Source organism: Silene latifolia, chromosome X, assembly GCF_048544455.1.
Source record: "Silene latifolia isolate original U9 population chromosome X, ASM4854445v1, whole genome shotgun sequence".
NCBI lineage: Eukaryota > Viridiplantae > Streptophyta > Magnoliopsida > Caryophyllales > Caryophyllaceae > Silene > Silene latifolia.
In genome coordinates, this window is record NC_133537.1 from 144,612,274 (window position 1) to 144,639,961 (window position 27,688).

The 27,688-nt window shown below is 36.7% G+C and overlaps 1 non-coding gene across 1 annotated transcript; it reads left to right on the plus strand.

Moving 5' to 3' along the window:
• Nucleotides 1-3,777: 3,777 nt before the first annotated feature.
• LOC141624527 (small nucleolar RNA R71) lies at nt 3,778-3,884 on the plus strand. The gene has a single exon (XR_012534333.1). It is a non-coding gene; the product is annotated as a small nucleolar RNA R71 (small nucleolar RNA).
• The last annotated feature ends 23,804 nt before the right edge of the window (nt 3,885-27,688 follow it).

Below are 27,688 nucleotides of genomic sequence, written 5' to 3' on the forward strand. Positions count from 1 at the left end.
GAAGGCGTATGAATTTCTTTCCGGAAATTGTCATCCAAAGAGGAGCGGGGTCATACTTGATAGGAATCTTTGTATATTTCGGGTTATCACTAAGGCCTAATATCTTACCCAATTCGCCATAAGTTATGCGTCTATCAACATTTTCAAGACGAAACTCGATGTTGGTTCGAGTCTCCACTCTTGTGACCTTTAAAGAACTTAAAAATTCCAAGGTGAGGGAGGGGTATGTTAATTCTTTCATTGTAAACAATTTACCCAATCCCATAAACTCAAAGAAGGTTTTGGTTTGTTCAAGGACACCCAACTTTGACAATGCATCTTCGCAAATAAACTTAGTAGGCATGATGGTTTTCTTAGCAAAGAGAATGAATTTCCCCCTATGAGAGTCGGAAGTGAAAATTACCTCCGGATAATTGGATAATTGTTCAATGACCGGAGTTAAAGTAGGAGCTTCCATTGGGGGATTTTGTTCTTGAACCTCCAACCTTGCCTTATGGACTATCAATGCCTTTGATACTTGTTTTGCTTGAAGAGCCAATTGCCTTTTAGAAAGTGTCTTCTTTTGGGGTGCCTTGTTGCCTCCTTTAGTTCTTGCCATTCTCCTTTGCTTGATTACACCAATGAAAGATTAAAATCTTCAATTTTTAATGATACCCAAATCGATTTAGGATGAAAAGAATGTTGCTTTGTATCTTGAAAATCGACTCAAAGGTTTGAAGATTTTGGTGTTTGAATCACTTGTCGTTGCAAAAGGAGTGATTAATTTTTGTTGTGAGGAAGTTTGGATTTGATTTGGTTGAGTTTGGTTGAGGAATTTTGTTTTTGTTGATGGAGAGGATGAGGGTTTTGGGGTTTTTGGGTTTTGGGTAGTGTTTGTATGTTGAAGAAATAAGAATGAATGGGAGAAGAGGGTTTTAAAAAGACCCGTTACATTTGAAACTGCAAGGGAAGACGAGCGGAAAAGGTGTCGGGACGCTCGGATTCATCAAAATTTGGCTCAGGAAAAGACGCCACAGGACGAGCGGATTCCTGGAAAGACGAGCGGATTCTTCTTGGTGAGACGAGCGTCTTTCTGGGTGGACGCTCGGATTCCTTTACAGTAAAAAATCCCAAAATTTTGCAGCAAAAGAACGAGCGTCTTTCTTGAAGGACGACCGTCCAGAATGAGACGAGCGGTTTCTCAGCTGAGACGCTCGGATTCACAGTCAGACAAGATTTTTGATTTCTACAGCTCTACCAGACGAGCGTTTGGTAACTTGGAGGCTCGGGTTTCTTCAGGACGAGCGGATTGTCCATTTGGCCACTCGGATTCTTCCTTGACCACATCGATTCAGGTCCATCTATGGGTACTTCGTAACCCGTGTCATTTTCATTCTTCAATTCTCGTGTTCTGCATTGTAGGGGCACTACAAAGTCATGAATTGCCTAGGCAATTGCTATCTCCACACTAAGGTAAAGCACTACACATCAATAAAATCATAAGTCCCTCCCTCACTTCTCTCAAAATGATGAATATCTTGATCAAGGCACAAAAATATAAATCCAAAAATGACAAAAATGCAATGTAATAATTGAAATGCAAGTTAGTGAGTTAGAATATTTACAAATGGTGGTTTAGGGAGGACTCCACCAAACTCTCATTCCAATGTGTGATGTCAAGGGGGCATGTTCAAGGTGTTGTTGATGTTACTCAACACCTCGAAGAAGTAGTCGAAAGCTTGCTCATTATCATGATAAAGGTCCTTAATAGATCTTTGCACTTGTTGTTCTCTATGATGGTCTTAGTTCATAGCATTACCAATAGAAGGACTGAATATCCCTTCAAACTCATCATCCCAAAGACCACAAACTTCGTCTACTTGATCACTAAAAATGTCTTGAGTTGATAGAGACAACTCTCCTTGTTTCTTGTCTTGGCCAATGGGGCCATCTTCTTCACTTGTCATGGGTGAGCTTTTAAAGCTCTCATTGTTGTAATTTCCTTGTTCTTTTGATGGAGCATCATCCACTTTCTTTTTCCATTGAAATTCCAACTTCTTCCTATCATCCTTCCGGCTATAGTGATCAACCATAAAACATGGCTCATGCAATCGGGTAGCTTTCATGGTATTGTCAAGATTGAAAGTGATGGTTTCATCTCCCACTTGAAGGGTGAGCTCTCCATGCTTCACATCGATCACCGCTCCCGCGGTGTGAAAGAAAGGTCTTCCTAAGATAATAGGAATGTTGGAGTCTTCTTCCATATCAACAATAACGAATTCCACCGGGATGAAGAATTTTCCAATTCTCACGGCAACATCTTCCCATACCCCAAAAGGTGTCTTTGTCGATCTATCCACCATTTGAAGCGTGATGTTGGTGCATTTGAGTTCTCCCATTCCTAGCCTCTTGCTAACCAAATATGGCATGACACTAACACTTGCCCCAAGGTCACATAAAGCTTTGTTGATTGTAGTGTCACCAATAGTGTACGGAATGGAGAAACATCTCGGATCCTTGAGCTTTGGAGGTTAACGTCCTTGAAGTATGGGACTACTCACCTTAGTGAAGGCGATAGTCTCAAGCTTCCGGATTGATTTCTTCTTAGTAAGGATGTCCTTTATGTACTTTGCATAGGCCGGAACGTGATTGATCAATTCCGTGAAAGGAATCGAGACTTCTAAATTCTTCACAATCTCCATAAATTTTCCAAGTTGGTCATCAAACTTAGGCTTAGCTTGACGACTCGGGAATGGAAGTCTAATCATGATGGGCTCCTTCTCTTTGGCCTTTTCTTCATTTTTCTTTGAAACTTTTTGATTGGTGGGTTCTTGTTCCCTAGAGTTTTGCACAACTCTTTCCTTGTCACTAGCCTCTACAACTTCATCCTCAACTTGCTTCTTTGGCCATTCATATCTTGTACCACTCCTCAAGTAGATGGCACTAACCGTTTCATGTCTTGGGGGATTACTTTAAGGTTGTAATTGCCCCTTTTGTTTTTGAGAGCTTGAAGATGATAGTTGGGTCATTTGGGTTTCTAACATTTTTGTGTGGGCTAGGATGTTGTTGATGGCGATGTCTTTTGCTTGTCTATCTTTTCGCATTTGAGTGAAAAATTCTTGTTGGTTCTTTTGCATTTGGAGGACCGCTTTTTGAACATCAAAACCTTGGTCATTTTGTTGATTGTATGGAGTTTGATTTTGATAACCTTGGTTTTGGTTGTAAAAGGGTCTTTGATTTTGGTTTCTCATGGGAGGTGGGGTGTATGTTGGTTGAGGGTATTGAACATTTTGGCTTTTGTATGAGTGATTTGGATGGAATTTGGTGTTTTCATTGTAATAGTTGGAATAAGGGGTACAACTTTTGTATGCTTGAAAGGCATTCACTTGCTCATTTGTTCCCCTACATTCACTTTTGTCATGTCCCAAAGTTCCACAATTCTCACATATCCCACTTGGGATTGATGAAGATGCCACCATGGCATTAACATGTTGCTTTGGTGATTTTGAGGCTTCTTCAAGCTTAGCCATAGCTTTTTCAAACTTCAAGTTGATGGTATCAAAATGAGCGCTAAGTTGAGCACCCAATTGAGTGATAGAGTCCATTTCATGCTTTTCTCCTCTAGTAGCCTTGCGAGGTCTACTATATTGTGAATTATGGACCGCCATTTCCTCAATCTTGTTCCAAGTTTGATTATCGTCAACTTCGGTGAACATACCATTTGATCCCATGTTGAGAATGTTTCTTGAGTCTTCATAAAGACCATTCCAAAATTATTGTACCAAGAACAACTCGCTAAGTCCATGATGAGGACATGAGCGACAAGTTCCTTTGAATCGCTCCCAAGCTTCATACAAAGATTCTTCGTCCCTTTATTTAAAACCCGTGATTTGGGCTCTTAGCTTGTTAGTCTTTTCCGGAGGGTAGAACTTTTTGTAGAAAGCTAGAGCCAACTTCTTCCAAGAGTCAATTCCAAGAGTAGCCTTATCAAGGCTCTTCAACCATTGTTTCACAGTACCAATTAGAGAAAAAGGAAATAAGACCCATCGAATTTGGTCTTGAGTCACTCCGGTTTGTGAAATCGCATCACAATAGTCACAAAAAGTCTCCATGTGAGAATGAGGGTCTTCACTAGGCATCCCCCCAAATTGGCTTCTTTCGACTAATTGGATAAATGCGGATTTTGCAATGAAATTTCTGGTTAAGTGTTGTGGTGTGGGAGTTCCATTGGGTAGGTTCTCCTCGGTTGGTACGGAATGTGATGAAATTTAGGCATTGTGGGATGATTGTGTGGTTGATTTTGTGTTGGGTTTTCCTCACCTTCTCTTGCAAAAGGGTTGATGAACTCAATAGTATTTGGTTGAATATCTACAACCTCACCAATACCTTTCAATGTATTTCTAGCAAATCTTCTATTGGTTGTCAAAGTCCTTTCAATTTCGTGATCAATGGGTAATAAGTTACCTTGTGATCTTCTAGATATGCAAAATATCAAACAACTCGAAAACAATTAGAACAAACCTTGAGGGGTTTTACTTCCCCAAGGCAAAGAAAGACACAACTAATAACAATCAAAGAAAATCAAATCAAGTTAACACCGTCCCCGGCAACGGCGCCATTTTTGGTCGGTCCGCTTTGAGCTTAGATTTCGGTTACTTGTCGTTAGGAGCACCTAGAACAAAACAATATTTATAACTTCACAAACAACTCTACTACTAGTAAAGAGGCAAATAAAGGTCGGATCCCAAGGGACGGGTATTGATGTAGGATTTTCGATTGCTAAGTAGTATTGTCTAGGGGTGTCACAATTTGGGTTGAGATATGAAGATCACTAAACTAAATAAGAATAAAAGTAAACAAGCAAGATGACTAAAATGAGATGTAAACAATTGGTTAAAAGGACTATGGTGTCATGGGTTCATAGGGGATTCATGGGAATTGATCATACAAACATATTCTCAAATTATAAGCAAGCAATTATTATTGTGATAGAATCGAGTTGGTTTATATCTTTCAATCCTAGGAAGGTTTGGGTCCCAGAGCCGAATCGATTAGATTCTACAACACCTACAAGTCGACTTAATCCTCCCTACTCAACTATATGCAAGGTCTAATGAGACTCGAGTTGGTTTATGTCTTACAAGTCTCATTGAAAAGGTAAGTGATGGATAAAAAATGCAAGGATTCATAGGCTCGCATTTCATCAAACATAACATGTGCATAAGTTGAGATCACAACAAGCAAGCAAATAAATTATGTGAACATATTAGATTAAGCATGAATCATCCCCCATGTTGGTTTCCCTTAATTCTCCATTAACCCTAGTTAAGGAAACTACTCACTCATTATCAAGTTTAACATGTTAACAAGGTTGTCAATCATATCAACAAAGCAAAACATGATGAATGAGTAAAGATGAATAACAATAACTAAAAAGGGATTAAGAGAATTATACCTAATGATGATTCCAAAATAATAATGCAAAGAATAACAGAAGTACTTGATGATTGATGGAAGGTTGTCAATCTCCCAATAAACCCAAATAATCTTCAATTACCCAAAATAAAAGATGAACAATAGAGAAATTAAGGAAATGAGATTTGTATTAATGCTTGATTAAAAATTGATTACAAGATTAAAGAGAGATTAGAATAATATAGACTACACTAAAGATTGATAAGAAGAACACGATAATCTAATTAGACTAATGGAGTATTTTTAATGGGGATTAGGTGCACAAATTAGGGTTACTAAGGGCTTAAATGACGATTAAGTCCTTGAGGAATCGCTCCTCTCAAGAAAAGATGCGGGTCTCCTTTTAGCTAGTCTTTCAAAAATATGTGCATCTCGAATGGAGAAAGAAGAGGACGTGTTGCACTTGAGGACAATCTGAGCGTCCAAAAGGTCGGGACGAGCGGATTGTGTAGGCGGTGGACGAACGGCCTGGCAGCTTGGATGCTCGGATTCTGGAGCTTCTAGACGAGCGTCCCGATAGGTGAGACGCTCGAATCCTAGTCCAGCGTGCCATTTCTTCTTTTCTTCTTTTCTACTTCCAACAATCCTCCGGGATTTTGTCAGAGATGCAAGGATCTTCTTCATCATTTCCCATCTACTACATTATGTACAAAGGCCTTCTAGTCTTGTCTTCTCTTTGATGCTTGATCATTAGATTCGATCAATTTAGCTCTATTTTGCCATGAAATCGCAAGGTTTGCATTCCTCTCCTACCAAGGAAACAAAACCTCAAAGAATATGCAAAACAAAGGACTAAAGATAGTAAATGACCCAAATTTGCTTTAAAAAGCATAGGAACGGGGTTAATTCGGGGACTAAATATGCTCAAATATTGATCACATCTTATTTGTAACTCCGGAGTTTCTTTAAGACGGTGCCATTCGGAAAGGCGTTCCAACAAAGACGGTGTTCTAGGGAGGCGTGCCACTTGAAGATTCAAGGGACCAAAGGAGTTGGTGTAATACCCCGTATTTTATATAATCGATTAAACGGATATTATTATATACTAGTTATTATACATTTTATATTGGTTGCATCGTAATATCGTGAATGTTATTAAGTCGGGTTTATATCGTATATGTTGAGTCGGTCTACATCACATTTTGTCTTTTGGGTCAAGAATCGTATCACCCATTTACCCATCTACATTTACCCAACGACCATACCCGTTTAACCCATTTGCCTTACCCGGAACATGTAACCACCATTTACCCTAAACCTAATCTAAGAGCCGCTCTCCCCCTCCCCTCTTTTCATTTTATCATTCATAAAACCATTTCTAAACCTAGAGAAGGGAGAGGAAGAAGAATTGTCGAGCCTTTCATTTGATTGAAGATTTCTCATCGATTCCAACCTAATTCGATTTCCCTGTTTGTAAGTTGATTTCATCCCATTGTTTATACTGTTTTAAAGTGTTCGTCTTCAAAAAGTTTGAAAAGAGAATCCTATTTATTTGATGTCTAGTTTATGCAGATAAAATCTCGTAGTCAAATTCTTTATGGTTTGTCCTAGGTGATTTATTTATGAACATGTCACTGAAAAGTCCGCGAATCTGATTTGGTTGTGGGAAATGATTTGAAACCCTAATTTTTATGTCGATTCAGTTATGAGGCTTCTTCATACATCATCTTTGTATAGTCTAGATGATAATAGGATTTGTAATTACTGCAAAATAAGGTTTTAAACTCGTTTTATGAATCAATACTTTTTATGCGACGGTTTCTGTCAGTTTTTGGAAATCAGTCTGAAAACCCTTGATAAGTTTGGAATTTGAGAAAAACACGTTAGATATAATTTGTAGCTAAGACTCATGGGGTTCCAATCCAATTGGCCTTGTATCAATTTGATGTTTCTGGAATTAGTTATGTATTTTATTACGAGTCTGTCATGTGCTGGAAAATCAGGAAAAATCGTGTTTGTTCTTTAAGTTGATATTCCTATTAAATTATGATGAGTCTAGGTTATGTGCATGATTATTTGATTGAGTAGGTGGTAATTATACATAATTATGTTATGTAGGTGATGGATATGTGAAGGATCATAATTGATTGCTTGTGTGCTTGGATTGCGAAAAGGTAGGGAAATACACTTGACTTATTATCGTTGTTGTTGAATTGTGTTGACTTGTTGGTGTTTCATATGACCAAACTGTGAACGTTGACTTGATTCGTGGTTGTTGATTCATGTTAGGATTCATATCCTGGAATGTGCTTGACCGAATTGATCGTATTGATTATATTATCACAACATTCGGTAACCGACATGATTCTATGATTTACCAGTTCAATGATAAACAAATTGTGTTGCATTAATTTCTTGAGCATTCATATGCATTGGAAATGGAGGATGTTGTGGTGACGTGGTGTGGTGATGATGATGTTGTGATAAGGCCCAGGCGGGTTCTGCAGGACTTGCCCTGGTGTCCCTCTGCGAGCGCAGATCGGCTACGGTCGATATATAGTCTACCGGGGATCGGTATGGCTAGGTTGTACGGGTTATGAGATATGAGTTGAGATGAAGATGGAGGTGACGGAGGAGCATGCATATCATATTTTGTTGTTTCATTGTATTCCCTACTCAACCTCGTGGTTGACCCTGTGTATTCGTGAACACCTGTGACGATCCAAATATTGGGGAGCAGACTTGACAGGTTTATGAGATAGGATGGGAGTTTGATGGGCGTGAGACACTGGATCAGAAGACTTAGTAGCTAGATCATCATTTAGAAGACTTTCACTTTTATTTATGCTAGTTCTTTGTAATTTGATGTAAAAGAGGTTTTGTAACAATTAAGTTAAAGTAATTATATAATCTGCCTTGGAGTTTAATTTGTCACACTACCTCGGGAAACCAAGATGGTAACAGTCCGGTTTATTAGGGAATGTCTTGCTAAAGGCTCCTTCATAAATCGGGGTGTTACAAAGTGGTATCAGAGAGAACGATCCTCAGGCCTAAACCAATGAACCCAATGAACGTAGGATGTGTCTAAATAAAATGAACCCATGGGAATAAACTGTTAGGAGCTCACAGTGCGGTTAAGAAGGCGCCCTTAATGCGTGCTCTTTTGCCCTCTCAGTTTTGAACCAGGTAACCCGAGATAAATTGAGTGAATGGGGTAGTTAGAAGGAAAACCTTGGATATAATCGAGTTGATGTATACCTTGAGACCCATATATTCTAATCATTCTGCAGGACAACGTTACGGTAAGTATTTTGTATGAATGATGACGTGATCATATGATGTTGTAGAGATGAGAAATAAATTTTCGTGTTCAGGTTGATAATCAATGAAGTGTTGGATTGTGATAATCGTGAGCGTGAAAATAATTGCGAATTGATGATATTTATCTGGATGGATGTTGAATGACGTGTTGATAGTGCTATTATGTCTAGTGATATGCGGTTATGTGATCCCGAAGCCATGCTAGTATAGTATTGTGATAGTAATCAGAAACACTCTTGAATTGCATGTTTCTAGTCATAGCAATCGTGATTTAGATGTAAGGAGTAGATCGAGATGCGAAGGGATTCTAGGGGATAGATGTTTACGTAAGTACAAAGTGTGAGATTTAAGTTGGGATGGGTTAGTATACATAGTATGTTCATAAGAGCTTGTAACATAGTAAAGAATGACCTAGTGCTGAAACTCGTTTTGTTTGATTTTACTCTTTAATTGACCTTACTGCCATTTCTTTTCTGTTTATTGCCTATGGATGAAAATTTTATGATAGATAGCCTCGTGAGTTAGTGTTCATTTGGCGTTGGTTTCATGCTTATAGGATATACGGATTAGGAGTAATAAATATTTTAGTGGGCTGTGGTCAGGAAGTTCCTGTGCAGTGATGTTTTGACCAACGATTTTGTAAAAAATCCTCATTTAAATTGTATTAATAATTTTTGCATAATTCCAACTCCATCGATCAGAAGATTCGCATATGTTTTCAAATTGATAAGCCACGAAAATTCTTGATGTCTCTATATTAAATGGTAGGTTTTGCAAACTGACCCAAGTTTCGGACAAATTGCTGTCACATACTTGTTTGGACCAATTGAGTTGCAAAATCCTTTAAAATTTGAATTCTTGAGCTTTGGACCTCATTCTTTTTCTCACGAATTATTAACTCTCTGTATGTTATAAAAAGTAATATAACTCAAGGTTTCGTTGAACGGTTATTTATTCGTGATTTTTGGAAGTTACAACTTGAATCATAACTTTTAAAATGTGAATTCTATGTTGAGTTTTCATACAGTTGTTCGATTATTTCATGAGCCTTATTAATGTGACTTTATAAAGTTTTTATATGATGATAGTAGCACTCATGATCAGTAGTTATGTATCTTAACAAGTGATAAAATTAAAGTTTAGTTGATAACATTGTCGGCATGATAGTATGAGTGAAATTGAATAGCTTAATTTGATTCTTAATCGAGGGTGAAATATTTTATACGAGTCCAGTTGTTTGCATATTTTATATATGCTTGGCATGTTGTAATATCTCTGGTGTGTTCATCATATTTGTATAGTGGTCGGATATATATAAATATAAAACTATGTTGTCATATCTTGGTAAAGTTGGTGGCGTTAAATGTTAACTTGATTGTTCTAATATACTCGCATGAATATGTATAATAATTATGTCTAAATGTTCACACATGTAGGATGTCATCTGAGTTTTATTGTCTTTTATGTGAGTCTGTGTGCCTATAGTTATACATATTACTTTCATTGCATTAATTTATTTCAGTTGAACCTAAACTTAGGATATGATAATAAAATAGTGTTGTTGTTCCTTATTGGATATGTTCATAGTTGTATTGTCATGAAATGCTAAGGTGATTGTTGCAATTGTCACGATATTTGAAATATAGTTTGATATAGTTACGATATTTGAAATATATTCTTGAACCGTCGAATTATAATGAGATAACCCTTTGATGATTCACATGTTATGCGTATGTTTAAATGATAGTCGTTATAGTTACGTTTAATTGAGCCGCGAGTTGCCTATTTGTTCAAACCGTGCAAACCAGAGAACTTGTTCACCTTACTAATCTTTTGTCATAGATAATGTTTTACAAGTTATATGATGGTATATGTACATGTTTAAGTTGTTTATGCGATATCTTTTATTTTTGCTGAAAATGAATTATACTGAGTTGATGGATACAATTGAATGGTATGGTTGCTAAAATGTTAAACATATGTGTGATATGGAAGTAATTTTGTTGTTATTGTGAATCATATAACTATTACTACTCAATTGTAATTTCAGCTGTTTGACTTCTACATTATTAAGTTAATTACTCATGACGCACAGTCGATGGTTCCGTAAGGAGTTTAACTGGGAATTTTATAATGTGCCTCCGATCTAAACTAATAATCTTCTTATATTGACTATGTGGTTAGACTCTTGTCTAGTTCTTATGACGTGATAAATCGTTTTAAAATTTAACATGTAATTGAGTTGGTACTTATACTTTTGTGTGACCATGCAACCTGTGATAAATAGATCTATAATAAAGAGGTAAAATTTTGATTGAACACAGTTAATTTGTAGTTACTTGCTTTACATTATGGTACGAATCGTATGCTTTGATGAGACGTCACCAGGGAATGCGTACTATCTAAAAGGTCTCTGATTAAATGATGTAGTCGTGTTAGCCGTGAATATAACTGAGTAAAGAAGTGTGACTAAAGTCCTGATGTTGAGGTAATAGTCGTTCATTAGTAAAGATAGGACTGAAATGAATGAGATGAACCTGTAAATTATGAAATATGAGTCGACACCTAAGCTTGTATTGCTTGAAGGAATTGAATTAAGTTTATCTGATCTTGAGTTTCGTAGTAAGCTGTAAATGGATTCTATGGACGGCTTTGTTATAAGATTTATGTTAAGAAAGTTATTCACCGTCCAGTATGAAAGTAAAAGTTTGAAAATGAAGTTAAATTTTGTCGTGTGAGTATAAATTCGGAATGAGATTTCAAACGGTGTCCGGTTGTATGGTTTCATGATATTTGCTAGTCTGGAGGAATGAAGCTAGAACGGAGTCACAAATAGTGGGTTAATTTAGTCATGTTGTTCGTTCATGTAGTGAATTGGTGGGTTGTGGTTAGTTACGAATGTCAAAACGGGAAACGTAATGTGGTGATTTAAGGGAGTTATGTGTTAACATGGTATGTTGATATTAGCATGATATGTAATGAATATTTGTAAAATTGGTGTAGTTAAATACATTTAATCTTTTATGTCATTGTGTTGGGTGCAGTTTAAATATATTTAACACCAAGAACGAAATTTTATGTATGATAGTCTTGTATGTTAACTTTCCAAATATCGCTGTTTACTCGCTTGATTGACTCGACCAATAAGTTTGTAAAATTTGCCAATCAATGTGCGTTCGTCATTCGTGAATAAATCCCAACCCTTTGTTATGAGGATTAAAAATATTTCTAGGATGATAAGTACTGCGAAACTGGTTGTCTTCATTTTATTGGTGATTCTGTGTCTTGACCTAAATCTGTACAGTTATGTAAAGGAAAGTCAGACTGGACCTATTAGGTTACAAATTTTCATAAATCGATTTATTAAGTTTTGACCCTAATTCTTTTCTTATGTTGATTGATTCCCTATGTTTCTAAGGTATGAGATTACAATGATTAGTGAAATGAATAATTACTAATGATTTTTACTGGTAACCTTGTAAAGCATTGTTCCATTCATAATTTGATTATTCACATGAATAAATGTTACCAATATTTCTTGAAAAATATGCTATTTGACATGAACCATATGTGAGCACCTAAGCATCTTCATCTTTGTAACCTGAGTAGTAATGTATAAATTAGATTGACAAGCAGATCCTGTGAATGTTATTGCATGTATTGATGGATATGAAGAGTGTTTAGATTAATACTGAAATGTCTTAAGTTATTCAACGTGGCTTTTGCTCCGATCCGTGGCGATGTGTTGTAGCAGCAGTAACTGTAGCTTCCTTGAGAGAGCTTGTATATTGATTGTCTTGAGTAGGGATTAGTTAACTTGAGCGTGAGTTGTGAATCTTTTATCCTCTTTCAGTTGTTAGCAGTAGTTTGAGAACTTTTGTTATAATAAAGAGGTTACGAGGACGTAACCATGTTTTTAGTTGGGTAGGATTGTAAAATCTCAATGTTTATGTTGCACTTGAGATGGAAATTGGTTACTAGTGTTGAGTTATTGAGTTACTTGAGTTGAAATCGATATTGAGATGGAAAGATGACGGTGTTCTCAGGTGGTTATTTAGTTGTTATACATTTGTGTTCTCAGGTAGTTATTAGTTGTAGTTAGTTGGGTTAAGTGAAGATGAGTTAAACTTCGGGACGAAGTTTATTTTTTTAGGAGGGTAGAATGTAACATTTCGTGTATGTTATATTTAATTGATGTGTCAAAAGTGTGTGTTAACTGTGTTAGGAATGCGTGATGTCGTGTGTTAACTGTGTTAGGAATGCGTGATGTCCGTATGTACGATATACAATACCCTTTTGATGTTTGAGTACCGGAGCGAACTTCGGGACGAAGTTCTTTTTAAGGGGGGAAGACTGTAATACCCCGTATTTTATATAATCGATTAAACGGATATTATTATATACTAGTTATTATACATTTTATATTGGTTGCATCGTAATATCGTGAATGTTATTAAGTCGGGTTTATATCGTATATGTTGAGTCGGTCTACATCACATTTTGTCTTTTGGGTCAAGAATCGTATCACCCATTTACCCATCTACATTTACCCAACGACCATACCCGTTTAACCCATTTGCCTTACCCGGAACATGTAACCACCATTTACCCTAAACCTAATCTAAGAGCCACTCTCGCCCTCCCCTCTTTTCATTTTATCATTCATAAAACCATTTCTAAACCTAGAGAAGGGAGAGGAAGAAGAATTGTCGAGCCTTTCATTTGATTGAAGATTTCTCATCGATTCCAACCTAATTCGATTTCCCTGTTTGTAAGTCGATTTCATCCCATTGTTTATATTGTTTTAAACTGTTCGTCTTCAAAAAGTTTGAAAAGAGAGTCCTATTTATTTGATGTCTAGTTTATGCATATAAAATCTCGTAGTCAAATTCTTTATGGTTTGTCCTAGGTGATTTATTTATGAACATGTCACTGAAAAGTCCGCGAATCTGATTTGGTTGTGGAAAATGATTTGAAACCCTAATTTTTATGTCGATTCAGTTATGAAGCTTCCGTATGTACGATATACAATACCCTTTTGATGTTTGAGTACCGGAGCGAACTTCGGGACGAAGTTCTTTTTAAGGGGGGAAGACTGTAATACCCCGTATTTTATATAATCGATTAAACGGATATTATTATATACTAGTTATTATACATTTTATATTGGTTGCATCGTAATATCGTGAATGTTATTAAGTCGGGTTTATATCGTATATGTTGAGTCGGTCTACATCACATTTTGTCTTTTGGGTCAAGAATCGTATCACCCATTTACCCATCTACATTTACCCAACGACCATACCCGTTTAACCCATTTGCCTTACCCGGAACATGTAACCACCATTTACCCTAAACCTAATCTAAGAGCCGCTCTCCCCCTCCCCTCTTTTCATTTTATCATTCATAAAACCATTTCTAAACCTAGAGAAGGGAGAGGAAGAAGAATTGTCGAGCCTTTCATTTGATTGAAGATTTCTCATCGATTCCAACCTAATTCGATTTCCCTGTTTGTAAGTCGATTTCATCCCATTGTTTATACTGTTTTAAACTGTTCGTCTTCAAAAAGTTTGAAAAGAGAGTCCTATTTATTTAATGTCTAGTTTATTCATATAAAATCTCGTAATCAAATTCTTTATGGTTTGTCCTAGGTGATTTATTTATGAACATGTCACTGAAAAGTCCGCGAATCTGATTTGGTTGTGGAAAATGATTTGAAACCCTAATTTTTATGTCGATTCAGTTATGAGGCTTCTTCATACATGATCTTTGTATAGTCTAGATGATAATAGGATTTGTAATTACTGCAAAATAAGGTTTCAAACTCGTTTTATGAATCAATACTTTTTATGCGACGGTTTCTGTCAGTTTTTGGAAATCAGTCTGAAAACCCTTGATAAGTTTTGAATTTGAGAAAACCACGTTAGATATAATTTGTAGCTAAGACTCATGGGGTTCCAATCCAATTGGCCTTGTATCAATTTGATTTTTCTGGAATTAGTTATGTATTTTATTACGAGTCTGTCATGTGCTGGAAAATCAGGAAAAATCGTGTTTGTTCTTTAAGTTGATATTCCTATTAAATTATGATGAGTCTAGGTTATGTGCATGATTATTTGATTGAGTAGGTGGTAATTATACATAATTATGTTATGTAGGTGATGGATATGTGAAGGATCATAATTGATTGCTTGTGTGCTTAGATTGCGAAAAGGTAGGGAAATACACTTGACTTATTATCGTTGTTGTTGAATTGTGTTGACTTGTTGGTGTTTCATATGACCAAACTGTGAACGTTGACTTGATTCGTGGTTGTTGATTCATGTTATGATTCATATCCTGGAATGTGCTTGACTGAATTGATCGTATTGATTATATTATCACAACATTCGGTAACCGGCATGATTCTATGATTTACCAGTTCAATGATATACAAATTGTGTTGCATTAATTTCTTGAGCATTCATATGCATTGGAAATGGAGGATGTTGTGGTGACGTGGTGTGGTGATGATGATGTTGTGATAAGGCCCAGGCGGGTTCTGCAGGACTTGCCCTGGTGTCCTCACAAGGAAGTGGCAGATCGGCTACGGTCGATATATAGTCTAAGGGGATCGGTATGCATTTTGGGTTGTACGGGTTATGAGATATGAGTTGAGATGGAGATGGAGGTGACGGAGGAGCATGCATATCATATTTTGTTGTTTCATTGTATTCCCTACTCAACCTCGTGGTTGACCATGTGTATTCGTGAACACCTGTGACGATCCAAATATTGGGGAGCAGACTTGACAGGTTTATGAGATAGGATGGGAGCTTGATGGGCGTGAGACACTGGATCAGAAGACTTAGTAGCTAGATCATCATTTAGAAGACTTTCACTTTTATTTATGCTAGTTCTTTGTAATTTGATGTAAAAGAGGTTTTGTAACAATTAAGTTAAAGTAATTATATAATCTGCCTTGGAGTTTAATTTGTCATTCACTACCTCGGGAAACCAAGATGGTAACAGTCCGGTTTATTAGGGAATGTCTTGCTAAAGGCTCCTTCATAAATCGGGGTGTTACAGTTGGTTTCCGAATATAGAATAGATTATTTGATTTTCTATTTTAGGAAGGCCATACTAGGAATTTATTATTTGTTTTGCATTTCTTTTAATATGTTGCATGCATTGCCAAATCGCCATAACAACACATGCATATCATATCGAGTCCTCGACCGTGTCAATTATAACTATCAATATTTCGACTTTTAGTTCACTTAAAATTGATAGATAATAAATTGACAAGACCTTTACTTTTAAAATATTGAGACTTAGCCTTACCAAATAGTAGGAGCCCATGAATCTAAATTTCGTAAGGAGTACAATACGATTTTTCGGGGTGCTTCTACTGACGTTGGGTAAGTGGGGTAATAAGTAGTTATTACACTTCGAAAATTTGGTTGATCTCAACGAAGGTATTTTGCGACCGTAGCTGCAAAAGGTTTGGGCTAAAGATGAATTTAATGTAAAATCGTCGACCGAGAGTTCTAATTGTAGAATCGGTTAAGAGGGTTAACCCACCAAAGTTATATTAGTAAAGATGTAGAGGGCCCATAGGCTAACATCCAACTATATAAATGCTAAAACTTGTTTTAAAATATTTACAAGTTTTAAGACGATAAATGTTTATAATTCCTTCATTTTCTATTTTGTAGTCCATTTGATTATTTTGCAATGTCGACTCCAATTACATCCGCAACAACTAGCACAAACGCTCCACTACTCCCCAATGCTTCTTGGCTCCGATCCTTTATGGATCGATGCAAATTTAAAAGAATGGTTCTAATTTCGCCGATTGGGATGCGCAACTCCGTTTGGCCGCGGAAGGTGATGACAAGCTTCGTTACCTTACCGAAGCCTCTCCCACCACACCTACTACTAGGTCAACCTCCGCCGCAAGGGAAGCCTATGAGGCCTACCTAAAAGAGTCAGCCGCTATCAAAAATGTCTTGATTTTCTCTATGGAGCCCGATCTCCAAAGAAGTGCTATCAAAATGAGCACGGCCTATGAGATCTACACCAAGCTTGTGACCATGTTTTCGCAAGCTCCTAGGATAATCCAATATGAGGCAGCCTCCGCATTTTTCGAGATCAACATCAAATAGGGCCAAAAGGGTAGCCCTCATGTGCTCAAATTGATTGAGCTTGTTGAGACTCTTAAGACCCACGGGGTCAATATTCCCGAACAATTCGTCATAGACCGAGTTCTACATTCATTGAACAAAGTAAAGGCATATGTGCAGTTTAGGGTAAACTACAATATGCAAAATATGAAGACTTCTCTTCATGAATTGCACAAATTGCTTGTGCAAGTCAAGAGGGATATAGGTCTTGATGTTAGTTCAACCAAGGATGTGCTTTCCATAAACAACAAAAGCAAAGGGAATTTCAAGAGGAGTACTAGTAAGGGTAAGAAACCCAACAAGGGCAAAGGCAGAGTTATTGGGAATAACTCATCCCAGCCGAAAAAGGGTGCATCTTCCGAAGATAAGTGCCACTATTGTTGTGGTATGGGTCATTAGAAGCGAAATTGCCCTAAGTGTATTGAAGATGTTAAAGCTGGATGTGTGACTCAAGTAGGTAATAAATTCTCTAATCTATTATGTTATTGATAAAAATCTCAACTTTGGTATTTAGATACAAGTTATGATTCTCCCCCCCTTTAAATGTGATATATGGCATGTGAGTAAGGACAAAGGCTAGGATAAGCAAGCTTGAGGATGATCTTCAACAAGGGATGCTAGTGTAGCCGCCCATAGAAGAAGACCTATGGAAGCTTGGCTTTTTATTTTGTAATTGTCTTCTTAGTATAGTTGTATTTTGACTTCTTGTTTTTAGAACATCTTTTGATTTCCATGTTGGACATGGAAGTTTGTTTTATTTCCATTATGCAGACAATTGTTGTATGAATTTTAATGGCTTGGCTTTCAACCCAAGTCATTTCGTTATGGAATTTATCTTCGTTCTAAAAGCTTGTTATTATACACTTTTCATATCAAAACATAAATTATGTTGACTTAATCTAATCATAAAAGAATTACAATGATGGGATCATTGTAATTAGTTCATAAGTCATGAATTTAATTCTCACTTATGCTTTTGTGACTTAATGCCACATCTTATTTGATATAAGATAGCATGATTATAAGGTCAAAAGAGTTATTTGAACTCTAAAAGGGGAAATTTGATAAACCAATTGGCTACACTACTTATAAGACTCCATACGAGCTATGGGAGGGCTTAAGACTTCAAGTTTGTATATAATATTGACATGAGTTGGTTTGAGTTATCAAACTCACTTTTGGGAATTAGCGATCCAAAACGGACACATTATTCTAAACGAATGGTCAACCTGGAGATACCTAAAATAACAAGTCTATTTAACAAATGACATGGATTAGATTCGCATATTACATAAATCAAGCTGCCATAAAAGAGCTAGTCTTTTTATGTGCTAACACGTCAGTCTAGACAAACTTCTATTACTTCACCATATATGTTTGTAACTCACAAAACTATCTCTTAAGAAGATAGATGTATTTCTAAGAGATAGAGTGGGAGTAGATCGTCACAAACATGTCTTATAGCTAATATGTTACCTTTTGAAAGTAATGGAACTATAATCAATTGAGACAGAGTGGGAGTAAAGCACACATGTCTTATTGTTAATATGCTACTTTTCGAAAGTAATGGTATTATGACCTAGTCCAAATCGATTTTGTTGCATATAAGTCATAGCATTACAATCCAAAATTTTACTCAAGAGTAGATTCACTTTAAGGTGATGGTCTCTTTAAATTAAAAGCATAGATTGACATGGAGATGTTAATCAAGATAAATCATGTTAGGAATTGCAACATTTCATTTTGATGAGGAATGGCAAATGTTATTAAAAATTCGCTTTTCTAAAATGGGAATATAGAGAACGATGTGTATGGAACGCAAAACCTTAGATAAAGATCTAAGAATCCAATATATTATGCAAAGCTTACTTAAGCGATCCTAGAATGGTCTTAAGCAAGCATCGAAGGATTATACTGTTCGTTCATGTGATAATTGAGAATGGTTTCATTCACATTGTTGAAAAATCATATTTATACATGAAGTTAAGTGGGAGCCAGTATTATTTTTCCATGTCTTATATGTTGATAATATATTAATTATTGAGAATAATGTACCAATGCTCTCTTATGTGAAAGAGTGATTGGGAGACTAGGAAAAGGTGCGATGTATTTTAGATTTTTGAATCTATGTGTTAAATTTGAAAGAATATTGACATAGAGTCGAGAGTCTTATGATGATAAGATCTTTCATATCTATTTTACATCAACAAGGTTGAGTAGGTTATTCATATTGATGAAAGTGGAATTGCTATGATAGAGTCTTAGTCATTCACTGAACCTAATAAGTTGTTGATCACTTGAAATTGATTGCTAATGTTTCCACCATTAGAACAATCATGTATGCCATTATATACACATGCCAGGATGAATCCTATGCTTGCAGCATAATGAGTTAATAACAAGTTAATTCGAATGATGGTCTTTTGAAATCCTTAAAGAACATCTTTAAGATTCTTGAGAAGAATTGAGGATTCGTTCTTATGTTTGGATGATAAACTAAGTTATGTGTTGAAGGGTTGCACAAACATTAGTTTCCAAACCGAAAAGGATTTGTCGAAATCCTAGGCTGATTTTATTGACTTAAGTGTAAGAGACTAGAGAAATGTTTTAGTTTCGACCATTCCAAATTCTACAAGCAGAATCTAAGTAAATTGTGATAAGATGGTCAACGTAGGGAATGAGAGTAAATTCCTTTACCAAAGACTTTATCACAAGTTATATGATAACACTGGGAGCATCTTCTAAGTACAAGAGCCCAAATCTAGTAAGAAGACTAGACATATTCTTAGATAAATTCATGTTATTAGAAATAACATTGAATAGAAGGATATAGCAATTTATAAAGTTGGGATGAATGGATACATGGTGTATCCACTTGCCAAGCTTTTATTGCAAATAAACTAGTGTAAAATGTACACTACAGATTATAAGATATGAAGTAGTAATAAAGTATTGATCGACTATTCATATGTGATAATCATATTTATCGTTAGAGTTTCTTTAAACTCATTCATTACTTTGTTAAATCCAAATGGGATGTTGAGATAATATTCAACCCTATTGAAGTGAACTGGATTGACATAGTATGCGCCCCTGGTTATTTATAGGAGGTGACATCTCGAAGTAACTAGAGTGTGATGTGATTGATGGCAAGTTCAAGTGCCATAGGGTCATATGGGATGACTAGTCGATCACATAGATAGACTGTATGGAACACTCTGTCGGGCAGTGACCGCTTATAGAGTTGATCCGGACGATGTCGTCACTCATCCAATCAAACACATTTATAATACTCAACAAACAACTAGTTAGCGGTAAGTCGAGGTCGATCCATGGGACGGTGTGCTTTGGGTTCTAAGTCTATCTATCTCAATTTATGCTAGTGTCACGATTTGTTTGGGTTTGTAGTTGTGTCTAAACTAATGCAAGCAATATAGTAAAACAAACAATAAAAGGAAGGATGTAAACAAATGGTTAAAAGTGCTAGGATATCATGGGGTCATAGGGGATTCATGGTGTTGATCATACAAACATGTTTACAAGGTTGCAAGCGATTAATGTTGTTGAGGAACCGAGTTGGGTTATATTTTACGGTTCTTAGGAAGAGTTGGGTCCCGGAGCCGAATCGATTAGATTGTACAACACCTACAAGTCGACTTACTTTCTTCCTAATCAACTTCTATGCATGGTCTAACAAGACTCGAGTAGGTTTATATCTTACGAGTCAAGTTGAGTAGATAAGAGATGGTAAAAATGCAAGGACTCATAGTCTTAGCATTTCATCAAACATAACATGTGCATAAAGTTGACATCACAACAAGCAAGCAATTTAATCATGTGAACATATTAGATTAAGCATGAATCAATCCCCATGTTTGTTTCCCTTAATTACCCACTAATCCTAGCTAAGTAACTACTCACTCATTATCAAGTTTAACATGCTAACAAGGTTGTCAATCATATTAACAAGGTAAAACATGATGAACAAGTAAGAAAGATTAACAATAATTAAAACAAGGATTAAGAGAGTTATACCTATGGAGATTCCAAAATAATAATGCAAAGAATAATAGAAGAAATTGATGATTGATGGAAGGTTGTCAATCTCCCAATAATAACCCAATAATCTTCAATTACCCAATAATAAACTTGAATAATAAACTTGAACAATAATTAAGGAGAGATTAATGTGTAATTTGTGGAAAGATTAAAGAGTAATCTATTCTAATCTACTCCTAATCTAATCTAAAGAAGGATTTTCTAGCTAAAAAGATGTGTCTTTTGATTATTACAAATGGGGTATTTATAGTGGAAAATAGGTGGATGCATTTAGGGTTAACTAAGGCTAATTTAGTAATTACACTTTTGAGTTTAGAGCAGGGAGGAGCCGGTATTTTTCGAAGGAAGGGCTTCTTTCTTTGTAGCTTGGAGAAGACGAAATTGTGCTGTGGAGGAATCCGTGCGGATTGGTGTCGGGACGGGCGGATTCAGGTAGGGGAATCCGGGCGGATTGTAGGGAATCCGGGCGGATTCTCTTCCAGCGAAATTTCTTGTTTTTCCCAGCCAAAAAACGGGCGTCTTGTAGGGAAGACGGGCGTCCTGAGGAAGACGGGCGGATTTGTCTCGGGACGCGCGGATTCCCGAACAGCTTCTTTGTTTGACCTCGGATTGTAAAACGGACGTCATTTTCTCATCCGGACTCCTATTGGAGTGATTCAAAAGCCTAGATCGCTTGATTTTTCGACGCCGTTCCATCGAACATATTTTCAGAGCCAAAGGAGCAACTCTTGGTTTGCGTTCCGAGCAATTTTCTTCATGAATGGCTTCCTTGCTTTTCCTCCTTGCTTTAAACATTATGACCCTTCTATATACTCTTTATTCCTACATCATTGGTCATCATTCTTGCCTCCTCTTCATACTAGTCCATCTAATATCATCAATAAGCTTGCAAATATGCACGAAAGACGGGAATTTCCGCCTTATTATCTCCTTTTCTACAAAACATATGAAATGCGATAGAAAAGCAAATAGGAAGGTTTTAACGGATAAAATGGCCATGAAAAGCTATAATAGTATGCAAAATAGGCTCAATTAGGGGACTAAATGTGCGCAAATAATGTTCACATCAAATATCCCCAAACCGAACCTTTACTCGTCCCGAGTAAAGAGGTGACTAAAACTAGACCTTTATTTAAACTAACCTAATAACATAACCGATATGAGACAATTAGCGGGTCTCACTCCGCCCCTTCAACTCACAACAAGACAACCATGAGGTAGGATGCCTTCTTGCAAGGCAAGGTGGGTCTTGCCAAAATGGCGACACATCCAAACATTAAGCACACAAAATCAAGTAATGGATGCATCTACAAAAGAATAGCAACTTTCCTCATCTAAGTGGCGGAAATTATCTACAAGGGAAGCAATTCAAGGGTACACAATCCTTCATAGATGTAATTTGTTCAAACTACTAAGCCTAGAAGGATACCAATAAATCACCTCCAAAATGTGTCAAGTTAGGGTACCTTTGTCCTCAATCGTTAAATGCTTTTGTCAAGAGTAGACACCCTATGGTGTTAGAAACACTGGAGGATCGCGGAATTCCCCCTCTTGCCTAGACAAGAAGAAGGGTCGTCCCCTCTCTACCATGCACAAAAACGGATACGATGGATAAAGGGATCAATAGATATTTGAGTTTCACTTTGGGAGTTTGCTTTTGTTTTTGTTTTTTCCCCCCAATTTCTTGTGGCATTTGACATTTGAGAACACTTTCTTTGCCATTTCTTTTTGATTTTTGGCAATTTCAACACTTGACAACTTTTTGCATTTTCTTTTGAACATTTTCAAAGTCACCCCAATTAGTAACGAGGGTGCCTTGTATTTGAAGCATAAGAGTTCTATTTTTGGTCCTCTTTTCATTTGATGCATATTTTTGCAAACTTTCTTTCACTTTTCATTTCTTTTCTTGAACTCAAATTTGAACAATTTTTGTGCCCATTCCCTTTGATGACAAAAATGTGGTAGAACATGGATGATGGATGGATGGATGCATGGTTTCAAGAGTCACCTTGGAATAAACGGTAGCCAAGGATTTATCACACCACAAGGTACTTTTGACTAGGCCTTAATCCATGGGTCAAAGGATACTAGCATGACACATCCTAGGGTGTTTTACAAGTATTCTAACAAGCAAAGTCTTAAGGAGAAAGTGCATCTACTAGGGCCTATATACACTTGTCAAGCTTCCCAAGTAGACGGTTTCACAAAAATGTTTCTAACATGCAAACTACATGCCATGATGCAACTAGCATATAAACATCCTAATGCATATGATTCTACCAACTAATATGCCAAATAAACTAAATGCAATCCTAAATTCACATTGTTTTTACCGCATCAATCAAAATAAAGCCACATAGTCATTAACATAAAGAGGAAAAAGGAGATTGGAAAGATCATACCATGCGGTCTTCAATATCCTCATGTCTCGGATGTGGCGTAGTCAATCAATGTGAACAAGGATGAACAAACACAATATATACAATAATATATACATGACTACACTACAAAGGAAATGAACTTGTTTTTGGATTTTCAATTTTTCAAATTTTTATGGTTTTTGTTTTTATGAAATTAAAAGACATATTTTTGTGATTTTTCGAAATTTGTCAATTTTTATGCATTTTTAGAATATAAATTCCCATCCCCCACTTTATTTTGAACATTGTCCTCAATGTACATGTAGGAGTAGGAATGAAAAAGAAATACATGTTTTTGGATTTTTGATTTTTTTGAAATAAAGTACAAATGCAATGATATGGTATGAATGAATGCATGCTCTAACTAAATGCAATTCTATATGACGTATATAACAAATGAATGCAATCTAAACTATACTATATGATGCATGATTTCTAGTAAACTATGGTCACTTATGATCAAACCTCCCCAAACCGATTTAAACACTATTTCTAGTGTAGAAAAGAAATAGGTTTGGTCATTAGTAACTATGCATGAATTCTAATCTATATGCAACTATTTACATGAATCATGTGAGATATATTACAATGCAAACTATACTATTTGAACTTAACTAATACAAATGCAATATGAAATATAATACAAATGCAAGCTAAATGTATATGTATATAACCAAATGCAAGTGTAAATGTAATGCAAAGTTAAAGGAAAGGATATCTTACAAATGGTGGTTTGAGGGAGGACTCCACCAAACTCATTCCGTCTTGCCATGATTATTGATGTTGTCCATGTTGCTTAATGCTCTCAACAACCGGTCAAAGGCTTTTGAATGGGCTTCATATAAGCACAAATAGGAGATTGGCGATGTCAAAACGTAGTTTAGCCATCTTGGCTTGGAATAGAACTTGCCGAACACTCTCCCATTTGTTTTGCCCTTGGCACTTGGCTTCTTACAATGCTTCAAACTAGCAAGCACATGATTCTTGTCAATACAATGTATGAAGTATTGCCCATATTCATCCGGAGGCTTCCACTCTTTACCATCTCTTTCAAATTCTATGATGATAGAGCATTGATTCATCAATCCTTCAATAGTAGAAGGAGAGTTCTCATTTCTTTGATGAGGGGATAGTTGAAGGATAAGATGTGGAGGAGTCAACTTCTCACCATTGAGGTCATTCATGCTTTCATTTTCTTCACTTTCTTCTTGACCCTCCTTAGAACTTGAACCATTTCCAAAGAACAGAGCTTCAATTTCTTCCAAACTATGATCAAAGATGCCAACATCATAGTTTTCCTCTTGGCCTCTCAATTCTCCAAAGATAGCAAGTTCAAATTCATCAACCTCTTCTTTCCAAGTTTTACCTTCACTCCCATAAGTGCCAAGGGAGCACACTTCCTCTACATGGGTCATAGAGGGAAATTGTGGTGGGAGGTCTTCCTCATCATCATCATCATCATAGGTATCCCAAATTGGAGAAGCAAGGCTAGTGTGTGAGCTAGATTCATTAGACAATTTAGACAAAGTGCTTGTCTCATAATTGGCCTTCAACTCACATTCATCATTGCTCTCCACCCCAACTTCATCATGCTTCAATTCATCATCCACTCTTGGTCCATAATCAATCAAGCACTCCCCTTCCTCAAAAGTAACATCTTCATATTCACATCTATCATGAATGTTTGTAAAGTTGGGTACATGTTGGAATATGGGGTGTTCAATACTTATGAATTTAGGAGGTGGTGGGGGATTCACAAGAGTAGCTTCATAATGCCATCCAAATTCTTCTTCACCCTCATTATTTTCCCCTTCTTCTTCATTTAGCATTTGGGTGGCTTCCATTTGGGCAATTTGATTTGCCAACTTCTCACCATTAGTAACAATGTTTTTGAGAACATTGTCCCTAGCTTGGCTCTCTTCTAGCATTTTCATGAAGAGATTTTGTTGGCACCTTAACATTTGGAGAACCACACTTTGCATGTCAAGATTATGCTCATTCTCTTGTTGTGGGTACATGGGAATTTGGTGGTATGGGTGTTCATTGTAGGATGACATTTGGCATTGATTGTAAAGTGGGTTTTGGGAGGGTGGTTGTTGTGGATGTAGGATGTGGGGGCTTTGGTAAGAAAAGTTGGGGTAGTGGTTAGGACTTTCATTGTATGAGTTGTAAGGTAGGTTTGTTTCAACTTGCTCCAAAAACTCCCCATACCCATGGTAATCATACTCAAAAGATTCACCACATACTCCATGTGCCAAGCCTTCGGTCATCATCATAACTAGGATAAAGATATAACTACAAACAAGGAAACTACAAGAAAACGGTAAAAACAATCCTTGAGGAACAAGTTCCTCAAGGTTAAAGCAAAATCAAAATAGACAAACAAGTAAGAACTTAATCACATAGCACCATCCCCGGCAACGGCGCCATTTTGATCCGGACGATGTCGTCACTCATCCAATCAAACACATTTATAATACTCAACAAACAACTAGTTAGCGGTAAGTCGAGGTCGATCCATGGGACGGTGTGCTTTGGGTTCTAAGTCTATCTATCTCAATTTATGCTAGTGTCACGATTTGTTTGGGTTTGTAGTTGTGTCTAAACTAATGCAAGCAATATAGTAAAACAAACAATAAAAGGAAGGATGTAAACAAATGGTTAAAAGTGCTAGGATATCATGGGGTCATAGGGGATTCATGGTGTTGATCATACAAACATGTTTACAAGGTTGCAAGCGATTAATGTTGTTGAGGAACCGAGTTGGGTTATATCTTACGGTTCTTAGGAAGAGTTGGGTCCCGGAGCCGAATCGATTAGATTGTACAACACCTACAAGTCGACTTACATTCTTCCTAATCAACTTCTATGCATGGTCTAACAAGACTCGAGTAGGTTTATATCTTACGAGTCAAGTTAAGTAGATAAGAGATGGTAAAAATGCAAGGATTCATAGGCTTAGCATTTCATCAAACATAACATGTGCATAAAGTTGACATCACAACAAGCAAGCAATTTAATCATGTGAACATATTAGATTAAGCATGAATCAATCCCCATGTTTGTTTCCCTTAATTACCCACTAATCCTAGCTAAGTAACTACTCACTCATTATCAAGTTTAACATGCTAACAAGGTTGTCAATCATATTAACAAGGTAAAACATGATGAACAAGTAAGAAAGATTAACAATAATTAAAACAAGGATTAAGAGAGTTATACCTATGGAGATTCCAAAATAATAATGCAAAGAATAATAGAAGAAATTGATGATTGATGGAAAGTTGTCAATCTCCCAATAATAACCCAATAATCTTCAATTACCCAATAATAAACTTGAATAATAAACTTGAACAATAATTAAGGAGAGATTAATGTGTAATTTGTGGAAAGATTAAAGAGTAATCTATTCTAATCTACTCCTAATCTAATCTAAAGAAGGATTTTCTAGCTAAAAAGATGTGTCTTTTGATTATTACAAATGGGGTATTTATAGTGGAAAATAGGTGGATGCATTTAGGGTTAACTAAGGCTAATTTAGTAATTACACTTTTGAGTTTAGAGCAGGGAGGAGCCGGTATTTTTCGAAGGAAGGGCTTCTTTCTTTGTAGCTTGGAGAAGACGAAATTGTGCTGTGGAGGAATCCGTGCGGATTGGTGTCGGGACGGGCGGATTCAGGTAGGGGAATCCGGGCGGATTGTAGGGAATCCGGGCGGATTGTGGCAGGGGAATCCGGGCGGATTGTAGGGAATCCGGGCGGATTCTCTTCCAGCGAAATTTCTTGTTTTTCCCAGCCAAAAGACGGGCGTCTTGTAGGGAAGACGGGCGTCCTGAGGAAGACGGGCGGATTTGTCTCGGGACGCGCGGATTCCCTAAAGCCTTCTTTGTTTGACCTCGGATTGTAAAACGGACGTCATTTTCTCATCCGGACTCCTATTGGAGTGATTCAAAAGCCTAGATCGCTTGATTTTTCGACGCCGTTCCATCTAACATATTTTCAGAGCCAAAAGAGCAACTCTTGGTTTGCGTTCCGAGCAATTTTCTTCATGAATGGCTTCCTTGCTTTTCCTCCTTGCTTTAAACCTTATGACCCTTCTATATACTCTTTATTCCTACATCATTGGTCATCATTCTTGCCTCCTCTTCATACTAGTCCATCTAATATCATCAATAAGCTTGCAAATATGCACGAAAGACGGGAATTTCCGCCTTATTATCTCTTTTTCTACAAAACATATGAAATGCGATAGAAAAGCAAATAGGAAGGTTTTGACGGATAAAATGGCCATGAAAAGCTATAATAGTATGCAAAATAGGCTCAATTAGGGG